Consider the following 18420-nt stretch of genomic DNA (forward strand, 5'->3'; position numbering starts at 1 on the left):
AAATTTATGCTATTTTTGGTCACTGCTGTGCTCCGATGCTTCTCTCTGCGGCGGACACATGTTCGCCCTGGCAGCCTCTGGGCTGCTTGTGTCTCCGTGTCTGGGAATTCGTTTCCCTTTGACAGGAGCCCGCGCTTGCGCAGTAGCACTTGGTTGTGCACCTGTGCAGTGCGGGCGAACAGACCCGGTTACGTCAGGGACCGCCCCCGTTTTGCTGTCCCTGACTTCCGGGTTGGGGTGCTCTTATAGCGGCCGGCAATGGCCGCTGTACGAGCCTACAGCCTCCTGACGCTGCGCTGGTGGAGGATCGCCCCTCTAGGTGAGCTTTTTCCCCCTCTCTTTCCCTGTTATTATCAGCCTTCTCCTTCACCTCTTATCCTCGGTCCCGCACTAAGCTAGTCCTGTGCGGCGCCCCTGTATAACTCTACATGCAGTGTTATCAGATCCTTTGTTCACTGCCATATTTCTATTGTCTCCCCTTTCCTGGTGACTAGCGTCCCTCAGCCTGGAATTGACTGTTTCATACTCACTGTCAGCCTGCATTACCCCACATAATTGTAAACCTCGCTTTATCTATCCCCAGTGTGTTGTATTTATACCATTTTACTACCTGTGGATTAACCCCTTGTATATTTGTGTATGGTAATCTTGATATAAATTTTGATTTCAGTTGCTGCTGTGACCTCCCCCTCTCTTAATACATTAATGGTTCCAGCTTCAGGGGGCTCTCATTGCTAACAGTCTATGGTCCTTTCTGACCTTTCTGTTCTACGGTCCTCTCAATGTGATGTCCTCACCTACCCCAGCTTATGCGTCTTATAACCAATTAATCTCCAAGTGGTGAGTGCCAGCCTTAATACCAGTGTGCAGTTCCTTCTAGCCTTCTACCATTCCCCTACATAGATGGGATTACTGGGTCCTTTTTTCCTCCTGACCCCCCGCTGTTCCCTTCCCTCCTTTATCCATTCCCCCCCCCCTCCTTGGTCCTTTTCCTTCCCCTTGCTTCCCCCCCCCCCTCCGCACTTTCAATTTCAAGCAACATCACAATTTTTCCCTGCTCCTTTACTGCACAATGGTTTCGGAATTCCTGACAGTTATAATACTGGCACTCCTATACTCCACCTTTTTCTGGATATTTTAGTCTGGTGATTTGTACAATTTAATTATTCAAAATTTATCCACCAGAGGCTGTTTGCCATCCCCTGTGTTCGCCGCAGGGGGAATTACATGGGGCCTTACATACCCACAGAGAATCCCTGAACGGGTGAGCTTGTCCTTATTGTTTACAATCTGTAAGTAATGGTTTGATGTATCATTGATAATTCTGCTGCGATAATAACTTTATTATACACTTGTTGAGTTGTTTGTATTTGTTACAACTATTTTATGTTACACTATAGATATGGCTCTCCTGAGGAAGCGGTGAGAACCGCGAAACCGGTCGAGAATTCAAGCTATATATTTACCTGCCATCAAAATTGGGTGTAATCCATATGGTTGTATGTATTGTCATTGTTTCAAATCGCAACTGTATGTGGTATTGTAATAATTTTTTAAATACTGTTTCTATTAAAATAGAAATTTTACAAAACCTGTTATTCCCCTCTCTACCCTTTTTTGTTTAGTACATATTTATACTGAGTACCGCAATAGTCCCCCTTTCTTTTCCTGTCGGGGGGTGGAGACATTGGCTGACAGGAGCAGCTAACTGCGGCCGTCCCCCTCCCCCTGCCTCTCTTTGAACAAAATTTATACTGCTACATAGCTTTAGTAAAAAAAAACCCAAATTAGTGTATATTATTTGGTCTTTGTGAAAGTTATAGAGTCTACAAACTATGGTGCCAATCACTGAAAATTGATCACATCTGATCAGACCTTAAATACATCAGGTGAATCTAATTTCTTGAGACACTAACAAGTCAGGAAAGTACAAATACACCCCAAATGACCCCTTTTTAGAAAGTAGACATTCCAATGTATTAAGTAAGTAGCATGGTGAGTTTTTTTAAGTTGTATTTTTTTCCCACAATTCTTTGCAAAATGAAGATTTTTTTTTTTACAAAATTGTCATATTATCAGGTTATTTCTCTCACACGGCATATGCATACAACAAATTACACCCCAAAATAAATTCTGCTACTCTTCCCGAGTATGGCGATACCACAGGTGTGAGACTTTTACACAGCCTGGCCATATACAGAGGCCCAACATTGAAGTAGCACCTTCAGGTGTTCTACGAGCATAAATGACACATCTCATTTCTCATTATTACACTATTGAAGGCCCTAGAGCACCAGGACAATGGCATTGCCCACAAAATGACCCCATTTTGAAAAGCAAACACCCAACATATAATCTATGAGGTGTAATGAGTCTTGAGTGGTTCATTTTTTTCCTGAAGTTTTTGGAAAATGTGGAAAAAAAGAAAACGCATTTTTTTTACACAAAGTTGTCCATTTATAAGATATTTCTAACACATAACATATATATAGCAAAAATTACACCCCAAAATACATTCTGCTACTCTTCCCGAGTATGGCACTACCACATGTGTGAGACTTTTACCCAGCCTGGTGGCCACATACAGAAGCCCAACATTGAAGTAGTACCTTCAGGCATTCTAGAAGCATAAATTACACATCTCATTTCATTCCTATCTATCACACTTTTGAAGGTCCTTGAGCACCAGAACAGTGGAATTACCCACAAAATGGCCCCATTTTGGAAAGCAAACACCCCAACGTATATTCTATGAGGCATGGGCTGCAGATAGGTACTTGGGTACTCTGATGGGCTGTAGATAGGTACTCGGGTAACTTAATGAGCTGCAGACAGGTACTCGGGTACTCCGATGGGCTGGTGACAGGTACCCGGTTACTATGATGAGCTGGTGACAGGTACTCAGGTACTATGATGGGCTGGTGACAGGTACTCGTGTACTCTGATGGCCTGGTGACAGGTACTTGGGTACTCTGATGGCCTGGTGATAAATACTCGGGTACTCTGATGGGCTGGTAACTGGTATTCGGGTACTCTGAAGGGCGGTGACAGGTACTCAGTACTAATATGAACTGTGACAGGTACTCAGGTACTCAGATGGACTGTGACAGGTACTTGGGTACTCAGATGAACTATGACAGGTACTTGGGTACTCAGATGAACTGTGACAGGTACTCGGGTACTCAGATGAACTGTGACAGGTACTCGGGGTACTCAGATGGACTGTGACAGGTACTCAGGTACTCACATGGATTGTGACAGGTACTCAGGTACTCAGATGAACTGTGACAGGTACTTGGGTACCAGATGGACTGTGACAGGTACTCGGGTACTCAGATGGACTGTGAAAGGTACTCGGGTACTCAGATGAACCATGACAGGTACTCAGATGGACTGCGACAGGTACTTTGATGGCTGGTGACAGGTCCTCTTTATTGGGGGGGCAATCAGTGTGGTTGGTGTACACAGTAAGCGGTAACAAGATGTTACCGCAATCTCCTTCTCACACACGATTGGTGTGTGAGGAGGAGAACCCGGTAACATCTCGTTACCGCTCTATGTTTACATTTAGTGATCGGCTGTGAAAGGATCACAGCCGATCACGTGGTGAACAGCCGTCGGCCAATGGCTGTCTACCAGCATCGGTGACGAGCAGTGTTCCCGGGAACATGCTGACACCGACGTGCACGCGCAGCGTGCTCGCGATCACGTGCATGCGCCGTTCAAAATGGGGCACTACCATCTGTGATCAGCCATGACTTCATCACAGCCGATCACGTGGTAAACAGCCATGCCCAATGGCTGTTCACCCACCTCGGTGGCGAGCGGTGTCCCCGTGACACGCCGCCATCGAAGATACAGGGCTGCGTGCACACGATCCCGTGCATGCCCTGTTTAAATGGAGGGACGTCATATGATGCCCGCCCAGAACAAGAGCTGTGCTGCCTGGCTATCATATGACGGCCGGCGGGCGGCAAGTGGTTAAATAAAAGACAGTTTTTTGGCATGATCAGTCATATTTTCAATATTAATGTCATAGTCACAATTTCTGCCAGTGAATGCAAACCTTTGAGCACAACTGTATATATACACGCGTTTGACCCTGTATAATATGTTTAAAATATGTGCTTTAAGATATTTTCTATTTTGTAAATGGACAAACAAGAACCACAAAATGCTGTGTGTGAGAATATGGGAAGCAATGTGCTCCTTTTAACCACAGGCATGCAACTAAAATGAATCTGGGCTAAATCCAAATGGTTTGCAAACTGTCTGCAGTTCCCAAAATATTATGTGTTACTGGATGGATAAAGGAATGTGTTTTGATTTCCCAACAGTGATTTAAGACATCATTGTGATTTTTATTGCTTTATCCAGACCAGCTAATGACTGTTTTAACTGGTGCCATTCTACATTGTCATAATATTGGTTAATATTATTCAATTGCAAGGCAATTCTGATGTTTGATTATAAGATGGTATACCATATAGGATTATACATTAACCACTTCAGCCCTGGAAGGACTTACCCCCTTCCTGACCAGGCCATTTTTTGCGATATGGTATTGAGTCGCTTTAACTGACAATTGCGAGGTCATGCGACATTGTACCCAATTTGCCGACCATTTTGAAAAAAAAAAAAATTTTTTTTTTACTTTTTGCTATAATAAATATATATATATATATATATATATATATAATATATATATAATAAATATCCCCCCAAAAAAATGTTAAAAACAAATTTCTTCATCACTTTAGGTGTATTCTTCTACATATTTTTGGTAAGAAAAAAAAAAAAATCTCAATAAACCTATATTGATTGGGAATAGATTTTTGGCATTTTTATGGCATTTTTATTATTATTTATTTTTTTACTAGTAATGGCGGCGATCAGGATTTTTACAGATCAGACATTTTTGACACTTTTTTGGGACCATTGACATTTATACAGCGATCAGTGCTATAAAAATGCACTGATTACCGTGTAAATGTAACTGGCACAGAAGGGGTTAACATTAGGGGCGATCAAGGGGTTAAATGTGTTCCCTAGGTGTGTTTCTAACTGTGAGGGGATAGGACTGACTAGAGGAGGAGCCAGATCGTTGTTCCTACTTAGTAGGAACAGACGATCTATCTCTCCTCCCCTGTCAGAACAGGGATTTGTGTGTTTACACACACAAATCCCCGTTCTGGTTCTCATGCCCACAATCGGGTCCCCCGCTGTGCATCTGACGCACATGCTCCTGCTACAGCTCTTAAAGGAGCCGCCTTCGATTTGCACAGAAGTGCCCCTTTGTCGAAGTATATCGGCATGAGTTGGTCGGCAAGTGGTTAAAGTATAACTAAAGGCAAACCTTTTTAAAATGTTGGATAGAGTGCAGAGGGATTAGAACACCTGCCAGTTTTTATTGCTGTCTGTGCCCCCCGTTAGGGAGATTTACCCTCTCTATTTGTCATGTTTACTATTTTCTTTGAAAGAGAAAGCAAAAGAAAATCCCAAATTTTGGGTTGTCCCCAGAAAAGTAACAGAAGGGAAATCTTCCTATTGAGACACTAGTTCTGGTGCCCAGGGGTCCCCATGGGATTCCCTTAATTTGAAAGGATTTCCTCTCACTTCCTGTTTTGGCTATGGGGCAGGAAGTAAAGGTAACCTCCCAGGGGGACACAGATGGCACAAAAACCTGACAGGGCTTATAACCCTCCCTACTGTATACAAAGTGAAAAACAAATTATGTCTATACTTTAAGAAATAGAAAAAAAACAAAGAAACAGCCAAGAAACTATTCACTAGATGGTATTTGACTCCAACCAAGCTTCATGCTATCTATCCAACTATCTCCCCTGATTGTTTCCAAGGATGTCCCCTTCCAGGCAATTTTGTACACATATTCTCATCTTGCGACAAAGTAGCACAACTCTGGCCTAAAAATGATAAGTTAGCTTCTAAGTTAGCCAGTAACTCACTTAAATTGACTATGGCTAATTGTTTACTTTTGCACCCATACATGAGGCCTCTCGTACCTCAGGAAGGTTTATACATACAGCCTGTGTAGCTACTCAGTGGGCTTTTACCTTTCAATTGAAGTCCACAGAGGTCTTCTCTATACTCATCAAAAAGAGATTAGACTTGATTATGCTAATGGATCATATTTATCATACACTACACCATACAATCCCTTCTTTTATAAACAATGGGATCTCTGATACAACTGTAGAGACCTTTTTTTGTAAACCTTTTACATTTTTAGTTATTTGTCAATAGAATGCTCTCTTCCTAAAATCGCTATTCCTAGCGTTCCTGCAGATCAACAGACCCACCCACCAGCCCTGATATCACTGGCCTGCTTCCACCGCGGCCGCCTGAGTTTACCCGCGAAAACTGAATGAAGGGAGGACTGACGGCATGAGATAACCTGGCTTCGCCCGCTACACTCTCCCGGGCTTACCCTCTTCCTGCCTCTGGAAACTTTCGATGAAGGTTAACCACGGCTGATTCGCTGTAGGATGGAATTGTATGCAACAATGCCCTTTACCTGCTGGAGACGGTGAGAGCTTCTACCTCTTCTTCTGACGTGGACTGCAGTCAACACTGGGTGAGACCTTACCTGTTTGTATCCCTAGTCCAGGACAGATATTTCTATTAACACCCAGTATCCACCACATGGTACCTGGTCCACAAAGTCAGCTACTTAGCTCAGCCCGGATCTGCCAGCCATAGTCTCTCACATTTTCCACTCCTACATCCTGGCCTCCAGTGCTGTGAGCCATCATTGGCCCAGAGAGACTCTTACCATATAGGTCTGCATTCATAAATGCCCTGAGGCCGCTGCTGAGTCAGCCTTGTGTCCCTCCGTCCCTGGCATTTCTACCACTGCCCCCCCCTCCCCATCTCTGGTTTTCCTGTTCCCAAGATAATTTCATTGTGTTTATCAGGACTGTCACTACATCATCCACTACCCTATCAGTTCCCACTTGTCACCACTTGCTGTTTTCCCTTGATGCCTCAAGGTCTTCCAGCAATTCAGTGTATTTAATTTACTTTGAAATCATTCATGTACAATCATCCTGAATGAGTTCATATGTTTAGTGTGAGTGGTTGGATGTGACAGGTGGCCACTGTGTCTGCTTATGACTATGTTGTCCTTTTTAACTGGTGATGGTACCTGTTTTTACAGTATATTTTTGGATTGGTGTTTATAGTGAGTTTTTTTCAATAAATAGCATTTATATATTCAACTTGACCATTGCATGTCCCTCATTCATGAATTCACTTTCCCTCTTGTTTTTTTGTTATATGACGTATGAATTCAGAGGAACACACCCAAACATTAGTTGGTGTTAGCAATTGTCTCTGTTCTAATCATATTTGATCGTAGAGTGTATTGGTTCTTTTATCACCTGTTTTTTTGTTTGTGGAAGAGAGCCCCTAGCAGAACTGTGAGCCTACCACAGGATTATAGAGTGAGTGATACTATTGTAAAATGTAATATTACAATTGTGGTAATAATCGATGTAGGGGTGGGTTTGGTGAGGGGGAAATATGCAGTGCGCAGCCCAGAAAGCTATTTTCCTGATACTCCTGAAAGTGTTGATGTTGCAGCAAGATTGAAAACAACCCTGTTATTTCCTTATAAGGGTAAAATCACTGCAGCAGGTAGGGTTTCTTCAAGTGCTCCCAATACAGGTTACCTGCCAGGGATTAATTTGCATTGCAACAGGTGGTGGTCCCTTTAAAATTAAGGGTCTCTTTAAAAAGGAACTGGAGATAGCCAGGCAAATAGCATTTGCAGTGATGGACAATAATGTATCCTTACATAATTAATAGATAATGCTGTATAATACTACTCTAATAACATTCTACATCTTTGTTTTATACTGTATGCATATTTTTTTTTATCCAGGGCAGAGATTTACATAATCACATTAGAAAACTCATTAGCAAGTAATTCAATCCTTATTTCTTCTTTGTTCTGAAAAATTACAAACAATGGAATCATTTTATGAGTCTGGGAATTTGGATTATTACAGTTTACCTCATTTCTAGTAGGTTACTCAGCTTGGCTGAATTTCTGCTTCAAAATGAAAATATGCTATTGATTTTAAAAAGAGTGTATTTAAACCTTACAATCAATTGCAAACAAACAATTCACGCATCCACCATTTCACAATCAGTAAAAATGGCAAAGATTTGTTATATGGAAGACATTTTGCGTTAACATCCAGACAGTTACATTTAAAAAACAAAAAACAAACATCAATTAATGTGCTTTAAGCCTTTAATTTGTAATTCTGCAGCAGGAAATCATCTAAGGCAATGGGGGTTATTAACGAAAGGCAAATCCACTTTGCACTACAAGTGCACTTGGAAGTTCAGTCGCTGTAGATCTAAGGGGACATGCAAGGAAAATAAAAAACAGCATTTTAGCTTGCACATGATTGGATGATAAAATCAGCAGAGGTTCCCCTCATTTCAGATCTTCCCCTCAGATCTACAGTGACTGCACTTACAAGTGCACTGCAAGTGCACTTACAAGTGCACTTGCAGTGCACTTATAGTGCAAAGTGGCTTTGCCTTTCGTAAATAACCCCCACTGTGTTTCTGACCACTAGTCTCAAAAGACTTGGAATGACAATTGGAGATGTCACTACTCTGCTGCTCACTGTTCTCCTTGATGGAGAAAAAGCTGTACCTGTGGACCCGCAGTGCAAGGAACTCTCTGCTTCTGCTTCATCCATTATGTGGATCTTTACTTCCTTTACCCATCACGCTGCTTCTCAAATATATTTCTTACCAGTCATCAAATCACCAGTCATCAGAGGAGCATCTCTGTGAAAAGAAAAGTACTGCTCCTCAATCAAGACGTTCACCTCTGCACAAAGACCTGGTAGGGAACAAGTCATGGCTGGTCAGTTAGGAAAAGATCAGCTTTAGGGAGACCACAGGCAACGCTTGTGGCTAGTCCTTTTCTTTTTGCTTTATTTTTTAGGCACAGCTTTTACATTTTAGGCCTTTCTTTAATATGGATAGTTATATTACATTTGGTTTGTTTCTTGTCAACAGTACTAATTATTCAGGTGCTAACATTAACCACTTCCCACCCGCGCTATAGCCGAAAGACAGTTACAGTGCAGGCCTTAATTGCTGGGATGGCGTCAATAGATGTCCTCCCCTGCATGGGCTGCAGGGCGCGCAGCCCGCTCTGTGATTACCAAGTCAATGAGACTCGGCTGATCAGAGATCAGAGTAAGGGGCCGATCCCAGCTCCTTACCACGTGATCAGCTGTCAGCCAATGACAGCTGATCACGCGATATAAACAGAAGATCAATAATCGGCTTTTTTTCTGCAAAAAAGCCGATCACTGGCTTCTTTCAAAGGGACATCAGTCCAGAACAGTGAGAGCCATCACCTTCTCATCTGTGCCCACCAGTGCCACCTGCCAGTGCCCACCAGTGCCACCTGCCAGTGCATATCAGTGCCACCAATCAGTGCCCACCAGTGTCTCCTATCAATGCTCACTAGTGCCACCTATCAATGCCCATCAGTGCTGTCAATCAGTGTCCATCAGTGCCTCATCATCAGTGCCGCCTATCAGTGTTGCCTATCAGTGTCACCTACCAGTCCCCAGTGCCACCCATCAGTGCCACCTATCAGTGCCCTTCAGTGCCTTCAGAGCCACCTATCAATGACCTTCAGTGCTGCCCATCAGTGCCACCCATCAGTGCCCACCAGTGCCTCCTCATCAGTGCCCACCAGTGTCTCCTATCAGTGTCCATCAGTGCTGGCTTATCAGTGCCCATCAGTGCAGCCTATCAATGCCCATCAGTGCCCATAAATAAAGGAGGAAAATTACCTTTTTGCAAAATTTTATAACAAACTATAAAACTGTTTCTTTTTTTTTTTTTTTTTTTTTTTCAGTCTCTTTTCATTTTTATTGCAAAAAAAACCCCCAAAAAAGCCAACAGTGATTAAATACCCCAAAAGACAGCTCTATTTATGGGGGAAAAAATGATAAAAATTTATTTGGGTAGAGTGTTGCATGATTGCGCAATTGTCATTCAAAGAGTGACAGCGCTGATAGCTGAAAATTAGCCTGGGCAGGAAGGGGGTTTAAGTGCCCAGTAAGCAGGTGGTTAAATTCTGTCCCAGCACATAAATGCAGTGTGTAAGGAGCTGGATATTGACATCAGTGTACTGATATCAGTGGGAAATTCTATGAGTGTGTGATTGAGTATAAAGGATTGATTTACTAAAGGCAAAAAGTCTGTTCACTTTGCAAGGGAAGTTGCACTGAGTTGAATAGGATGAATGGGCTTGCACATGATTGGACAATGAAAGCCAGCAGAGCTTCATCCTATTCAGTAAGCTCTGAAGAAAATTTCCATCTGAAGTGCAACCTCCCCTGCAAAGTGAACAATCTGTTTGCTTTAGTAAACTAATGGTCTGGAAAGCAATATTCATGTATCAAAAATGTGCACAAATGTGCAAAATGACATGACAGGGTTGGGACAAACTATACCACCACATGGGGCCTTTGAACAGTTGCGGCAACAGGGAAAAATTAAACTGTGGTCATAAAAGCGTATCATAGTAACCACAATTGTTTGATCCCTCATTGTTTACCTAGTTTGCCTTTGAGCTTTGCTAGTCTACCCAAGACCTGAAGGCTTGTTTCTGGACTCTACTATTCCTATAGCATACCTAATGTTGTTAGTTTTGCCCAGCTCCTCAGTCTATTCTTTGCTTCCTGAGATACTTTGCCCAATCTTCAGAGTTATCCTGATTTAGGGTTAATGCATGAGAGCAGTGGCAGCTGGTGAAGTTTTAGGATGGGGGGGCGCCAGACCCCGCCCTTCCTTTTTGACCCCTCCCACTTGGTGAAAATGGGCATGGTTTCAGCAAAATAGTGGGCGTGGCTCTAAGGTGGTGTGGTTAGCATCTGAAATGAACGAGGAATGGAGGGAGAGGGAGAGAGGGACAGCAGGCCTAGATCCTACACAACAATAGAAATGTGTATTCTAGAAAGTTTAACAATCAGCAGATAAAGATACTCCAAACACCTGGTGTTAGTGCTTCAATCATCCCGGCACCATGGTTGTTATGGTGTCAGGATGATTGAAGCGCATTATTTCTATTATTACATTGTAATATAAAATTAAATCATTCAACTCACCATAATGCAGAATCAGTGGGAGCCCCGAGTGTGTCACTAGCCACGTTGCCTACAACCAGATGCCATCAGGTGTCCCCAGCAGTCCGTCCTTACATGCAGCCTCTGTCACATCAAATGCAGCCTCTGTCACATAAAACGCAGCCTCTGTCCCCCCAAATGCAGCCTCTGTCTCCCCAAATGCAGCCTCTGTCTCTCCCCAAATGCAGCCTCTGTCCCCCCCCCAATTCAGCCTCTGCCCCCCCCCAAATGCAGCATGCCTGTGTCCCATTACATGCAGCATGCTTGTGTCCCATTAAATGCAGCCTCTGTTCCCATTAAATGCAGCCTCTGTTCTCCCAAATGCAGCCTCTGTCCCCCCCAAATGCAGCATGCCTGTGTCCCATTAAATGCAGCCTCTGTTCCCCCAAATGCAGCCTCTGTCCCCCCAAATGCAGCCTCTGTCCCCCCCAAATGCAGCATGCCTGTGTCCCCCCCAAATGAAGCCTCTGCCCCCCCCAATGCAGCCTCTGCCCCCCCAAATGCAACCTCTGTCCCCCCCAAATGCAGCATGCCTGTGTCCCATTAAATGCAGCCTCTGTTCCCCCAAATGCAGCCTCTGTCCCCCCAAATGCAGCCTCTGCCCCCCAAAATGCAGCATGCCTGTGTCCCCCCCCAAATGAAGCCTCTGCCCCCCAAATGCAGCCTCTGCCCCCCCAAATGCAGCCTCTGTCCCCCCCAAATGCAGCATGCCTGTGTCCCATTAAATTCAGCCTCTGTTCCCACAAATACAGCCTCTGCCCCCCCAAAATGCAGCCTCTGTCCCCCCCAAATGCAGCCTCTGCCCCCCAATACAGCCTCTGTCCCCCCCCCCCAAAATGCAGCCTCTGTCCCCCTCCAAAATGCAGCATCTGTCCCCCCCAAATGCAGCCTCTGTCCCCCCCAAATACAGCCTCTGTCCTCCCCAAAATGCAGCCTCTGTCCCCCCCCAAATACAACCTCTGCCCCCCCAAATACAGCCTCTGTTCCCCCCAATACAGCCTCTATCCGCCCCAAAATGCAGCCTCTACCCCCCCAAATGCAGCCTCTATCCCCCCAAAATGCTGCCTGTCCCCCCCAATACAGCCTCTGTCCCCCCCATTCTCCACACAGCGCCAGCGGTACTTACCTTGGGTCTCCTGCGGTGTCCTCCTCCTCACACTGGCACCAGCATTCTTCCTGTTTCCTCTCTCGGGCGCAATGAGAGAGAGAAGCAGGAAGTGACATCTAACTCAGGGCAGATGTCAATTAAATCTGAAGTGCCGAGTAGCTTCCGCCCGGCGCCTGTAGTATGTATTACTATGGCCGGGCGGAAGCTACTCGGCGCTTCAGAAAACGCCACAAGGCGGGCTAAACGCCCGCAAATGCAGCGCTACGTCTGCAATCTCGTGATTGCATAGACGTGGCGCTTCCTATAAGTGCACTGTGTCCGGCGTCGCACTGTGTCCGGCGTCCAAACACAGTGCACTTAAGGACCTTTTTTTCCCTTTTTTTTTTTTTTAAAGGGCCAGTAATAAAAAAAATGTTTTTTGTTTTTTTTTTTACTTTTTTTTTTTTTGCTGCCTGGAGGGGGGGGGGGGCCGCCCAGGCGACCTCTATGGACGGGCCGCCACTGCATGAGAGATTGATTTCTGCTTAGCAGTCTCCTACCAAGGTATGTAACAGTCAAACTGCTTTTCTTTTTGTTGGGCCTGATACATGAATGCTCACTGTCTTCATTACTGTAGAGAAATGCTGTGTAACCCTGCGAGATATGCTTACTGCATCAACCAACCATAATATGCCTGGATAGAGCTTCCTTTAGGGCACAATGCCCCATATTTATCTATTTAATTACAGGTACCTACAGTATCTCAGAAAAGTGAGTACACCCCTCACATTTTTGTAAATATGTGACAACACTGGAGAAATGACACTTTGCTACAATGTAAAGTAGTGAGTGTACAGCTTGTATAGCAGTGTAAATTTGCTGTCCCCTCAAAATAACTCAACACACAGCCATTAACCTCCCTGGTGGTATGATTATTTCAGATTTTAGGTGCTGAAAGCGGTACAATTATTTTGCACAGAAATTTGGCGTTTTATATTATAGGCCTGTAATTCTTAGGAATTATTCACTTAAATCTGTCCAAACAAGAGTCTAGTAGACATCCCGGCTATGATAAAGTTTGAAAAATGAAATAAAAAATTATAATATAATTATAACAAATAATAATATAATAATAATACAAATTATTCAATAATGTAATCAAATCAAAAACACTGAAATTCGCTCAGTTGCAGAATTGTCGCTTTCGTTACTTTTAGTGTTTGATGACGGATTTCCCCACAAATCACTATCACTCAATTCTGCAAGTGATTCTAATTTATTATCGCTGTTTTCTAGCTGGTCTAAAGCCACTTTTGATGTAAGGAACAGTTTTGGTTGCTATGGACAATCTCCAGTTTCCAGGCAGAAAGAACAGTATTTATAATATAAAACTGCATGCAAGACACTGGACAGACCACTAGGGACAAAGGGGATGTGTAATTATTTGATACAGTACTGTATCTGTACTGTGTGTTTTACTTGAATTTGAATTTGGCGCCGAACTCTGTCCCCGTGCGTCGCAACGATCGCAGGGAACGGAGCTCGGCACTGTGAATCGAGCGAGACACGGCGGCTCGCAGATCACAGCAGGGAGACATTGCAGGATCCAGGGGACAAGGTAAGTAACCTCTACAAGAATCCTGCGATGCAATCTGGCTCTAACGCAAGGTCTCTAACATCCACCAGCTCTGTGATGTCGTCATGGAGGAGTGGAAGAGGACTCCAGTGGCAACCTGTGAAGCTCTGGTGAACTCCATGCTCAAGAGGGTTAAGGCAGTGCTGGAAATAATGGTGGCCACACAAATTATTGACACTTTGGTCCCAATTTGGACATTTTCACTTAGGAGTGTACTCACTTTTGTTTAGACGTTAATGGCTGTGTGTTGAGTTATTTTGAGGGGACAGCAAATTTACACTGTTATACAAGCTCTACACTCACTACTTTACATTGTAGCAAAGTGTAATTTCTTCAGTGTTGTCACATGAAAAGATAAAATAAAATATTTACAAAAATGTGAGGGGTGTACTCACTTTTGTGAGATACTGTATATAGTGCCGTCTATTTTCTCTGCGCTTTACATATATATACAAGGGTTCTTCAAAAAGTTTCCAATTTTTTTTTAACTCTATTAACCACTTGACGACCGCCTCACGCCGATGTATGTCGGCAAGGTGGCACGGACAGGCAAAATCACGTACATATACGTGATTTGCCTTCCGCGGGTGGGGGGTCCGATCGGTCCCCCCCCGGTGCCCGAGGCGGTCACCATTTCTTCCCGGGCGATGAGAGGTGAGGGGGAGGCCATCCATTGTTGGCCACCCCCTCCCGATCGCTCCCGGCGAATGAGAATGCTTCCTTTCCCTCTGTAATGTAAACAGAGGGAAAGGAAGTGATGTCATCCCTCCTCGAGCCGGTCTTTTCATCGCGGCGCCGAGGAGAGAAGACATCAAGTAAGTCTGCACAACACTACACTAACAGTAGAACACGCCAGGCACACTTGTCACCCCCCATCACCCCCCGATCACCCCCCGATCACCCCCCTGTACCCCCTGTCACTCTGACACCAATAGCATTTTTTATTTTTTTTGCATTGGTGTCAGTTACAAGTGTTAGGGCAGTTAGGTTAGCCCCCTTTAGGTCTAGGGTACCCCCCCTTAGGTCCAGGGTACCCCCCTAATAAAAGTTAACCCCTTGATTACCCCCGTCACCAGTGTCGCTAAGCATTCGTTTTTCTGATCGCTGTATTAGTGACACAGGTGACGCTAGTTAGGGAGGTAAGTATATAGGTTCGCTGTCAGTGTTTTATAGCGACAGGGACCCCCATATACTACCTGCTAAAGGTTTTAACCCCCTGATTGCCCCCTAGTTAACCCTTTCACCAGAGATCACTGTATAAGTGTTACGGGTGACGCTGGTTAGCTAGTTTGTTTTTTGTAGTTTATTACAGTTTATTACAGTTTATTATAGTTTTAGGGCACCCGCCGTTTATTACCCTATAAAGGTTTAACCCCCTAATTGCCCGGCGGTGATATAAATTACATTTTTAGGGTCAGCTTAGGTCTGCGTCGCCCCAGGCAGCGTCAGGTTAGCGCCAGTACCGCTAAAACCCACGCACGCAGCATACACCTCCCTTAGTGCTATAGTATCTGAGCGGATCGATATCTGATCCGATCAGATCTATACTCCCCAGCAGTTTAGGGTTCCCTGAAACGCAGTGTTAGCGGGATCAGCCCAGATACCTGCTAGCACCTGCGTTTTGCTCCTCGGCCCAGCCCTGCCCAGCCCACCCAAATGCAGTATCGATCGATAACTGACACTTACAAAACACTAAGCACACATAACTGCAGCGTTCGCAGAGTCAGGCCTGATCCCTGCGATCGCTAACAGTTTTTTGGTAGCGTTTTGATACAGTCGCTGACAGTCAGGAGCTTTTTTGCCTGTGAGTCTCACTAGTGTACCCCTAAATTTAGAGCCCAAAATGGCAAATCGAAGGTACACTAGTGAAGAGGCCTACACGTTTCTGAGTATGACAGATAGTGAAGAGGAAGTCACTCATCTGTCAAGTTCAGGCTCAGAATACGAACCTGTAGAGGACAGCGGCTCCATGACAGATAGCTCTGACGACAGAGTTGTGGTCCCTGCTAAGGTCAGGCGTACCAGACCCCAATCTTCTTCTGTCCTTGAAGTGCAAGAACAGCAGGGCTCTCGTATGGAGCAGAGAAGTACTAGCGCCGCTATTCCTTCTGGTGAACTGGCAAGCACCAGCGGCCTAGTACACCCTGGTCGTACATCCAGCACTGCAGTATCACGTGGTGACGTGGTGAGTCCCAGTGCAGTTCAAGCTGGCGAGGTGGCAAGCACTAGTAGTGTCCCGCTGCCACCAAGAAGACAAAGACAGGCCCGTCGTGCCCATAGTGCCCTTCCTGCTGCATTGGCCAATCCGAATTGGGAACCCACCACTTCTGCAGCACCCGTACTTCCCCCTTTCACTGGCCAACCCGGAATTCAGGTGGAAACAGTTGACTTTACGCCACTGGATTTTTATTCACTGTTTTTCACCGAAGATCTCTATAGATCTATTGTGGACCAAAGCAATTTATACGTTGGTCAACACATCGCCGCTAATCCCCAGTCCTCCCTTGCCAGAGATTGGAGACCAATTACGGTCTCCGAATTTAAGACCTTTCTGGGCCTTTCCCTCCTCATGGGGTTGAATAAAAAGAGTAAGTTGCGGTCATATTGGTCCACTGACCCAATTTACCATTCACCCTTGTTCTCTGCTTCCATGGCCAGGGCACGATACGAGCAGATTTTGCGGTTCATGCACTTCAACGACAATGAACTCTGTCGTCCTCGTGGAGACCCTGCATACGATCGGCTCTACAAAATTCAGCCCCTCGTAAACCACTTCAACCAACGTTTTGCAGACTTGTTTACCCCCCATCAAGTTGTCTGCATTGATGAGTCCCTGATTAAATTTTCTGGCCGCTTGTCATTCAAACAGTACCTTCCCAGCAAGCGTGCCAGATACGGGGTCAAGATGTATAAGCTCTGTGACAGGGCCACAGGCTATACATATAGTTTTATGGTTTACGAGGGCAAAGATAGTCACGTAGAGCCGACAAACTGCCCTGACTACATAGGAAGCGCTGGCAAGATAGTGTGGGACTTGGTGTCACCCTTATTCGGAAAGGGGTACCACTTGTACGTGGACAATTATTATACGAGCGTGCCACTTTTTAGTCACTTGTTTGATCATCAGATTGGAGCATGTGGCACCGTGCGACCTAATCGCCGGGGTTTTCCCCAGCGGCTTGTAGATTCCCATCTTAGGCTGGGGGAGAGAGCCTGCTTGAAGTATAATAATTTGCTCGCTATGAAGTGGAGGGATAAGAAGAATGTTTTCGTTCTCACCTCCCTTCATGCAGACACGACGACCCAAATTCCTACGGCGACTGGTGTTGTGGAGAAACCCCTCTGTGTCCACGAATACAACCTTAATATGGGAGGGGTGGGCCTCAACGACCAGTTGTTGGCGCCGTACCTAGTTGCCCATAAGGCCAGACGCTGGTACAAAAAAGTGTCTGTTTATTTATTTCAATTGGCTTTGCTGAACGCTCATGTGCTATACAGAGCTTCAGGACAGACTGGATCCTTCCTTAAATTCCAGGAAGAGATCGTCAGAGCCCTTCTGTTTCCAGACGGTGCTCTACCTCACCTTCCCCAACCAAATGCAGTAAGCCGGCTGCATGAGCGTCATTTTCTTTATGCCATCCCGAGTACCCCTACCCAACGAGCCCCCCAAAAAAGATGTCGTGTCTGCAGCAAGCGCGGATTTAGGCGTGACACCCGGTCTTATTGTCCCTCCTGTCCTGGCAATCCTGGTCTTTGCATGGGTGAATGCTTTGAACGCTACCATACATTAGTTGAGTATTAGCGTAGGGTTCAGCACTGCACAGACTAGGCACACTAACACAGGGTCTCCCAAGATGCCATTGCATTTTGAGAGACCCAAACCTGGAACGAGTTACAAAAGTTAAAAGTTACTAAAAAAAAGTGTAAAAAAAAAAATTAAAAAAAAATTAAAAAAAATAAAAACACAAAAAAAATATAAAATAAAAAAAACAAAAATAGTTGTTGTTTTATTGTTCTCTCTCTCTCTATTCTCTCTCTATTGTTCTGCTCTTTTTTACTCTATTCTATTCTGCAATGTTTTATTGTTATTATGTTTTACCATGTTTGCTTTTCAGATTTTTTTATACTTTACCGTTTACTGTGTTTTGTTGGTAACCATTTTATTGTTTTCAGGTACGCCATTCAGTTGCAGCGCGGATTTATTTATCTTGACAGCAACAGCGTTTGCTCCCACGATATATAAAGCCGTGACTCCAGCGCTGTCGGAGGTGATTTCACCACCACAGTTACATACTTCAGCATATATGCCGAAGCGTGGGGGCAGCAGTGGGTGGAGGAGCAATTTGCTCCTGCCTTTTGCGGGAGGATGCCCCCATGCTTCGGCATATATATATTTTAGGCACAGGTTGCGTTAAATGTTTTATTTTTTACTATGTTTTTTTTTTTGTATTTGCTTTGCAGGTATGGTAAGTCTTACTGTTATACTGTAATGTTACTTTGTTTTA

The sequence above is a fragment of the Aquarana catesbeiana genome, linkage group LG04, assembly GCF_042186555.1.
Source record: "Aquarana catesbeiana isolate 2022-GZ linkage group LG04, ASM4218655v1, whole genome shotgun sequence".
Classification (NCBI taxonomy): Eukaryota; Metazoa; Chordata; class Amphibia; order Anura; family Ranidae; genus Aquarana; species Aquarana catesbeiana.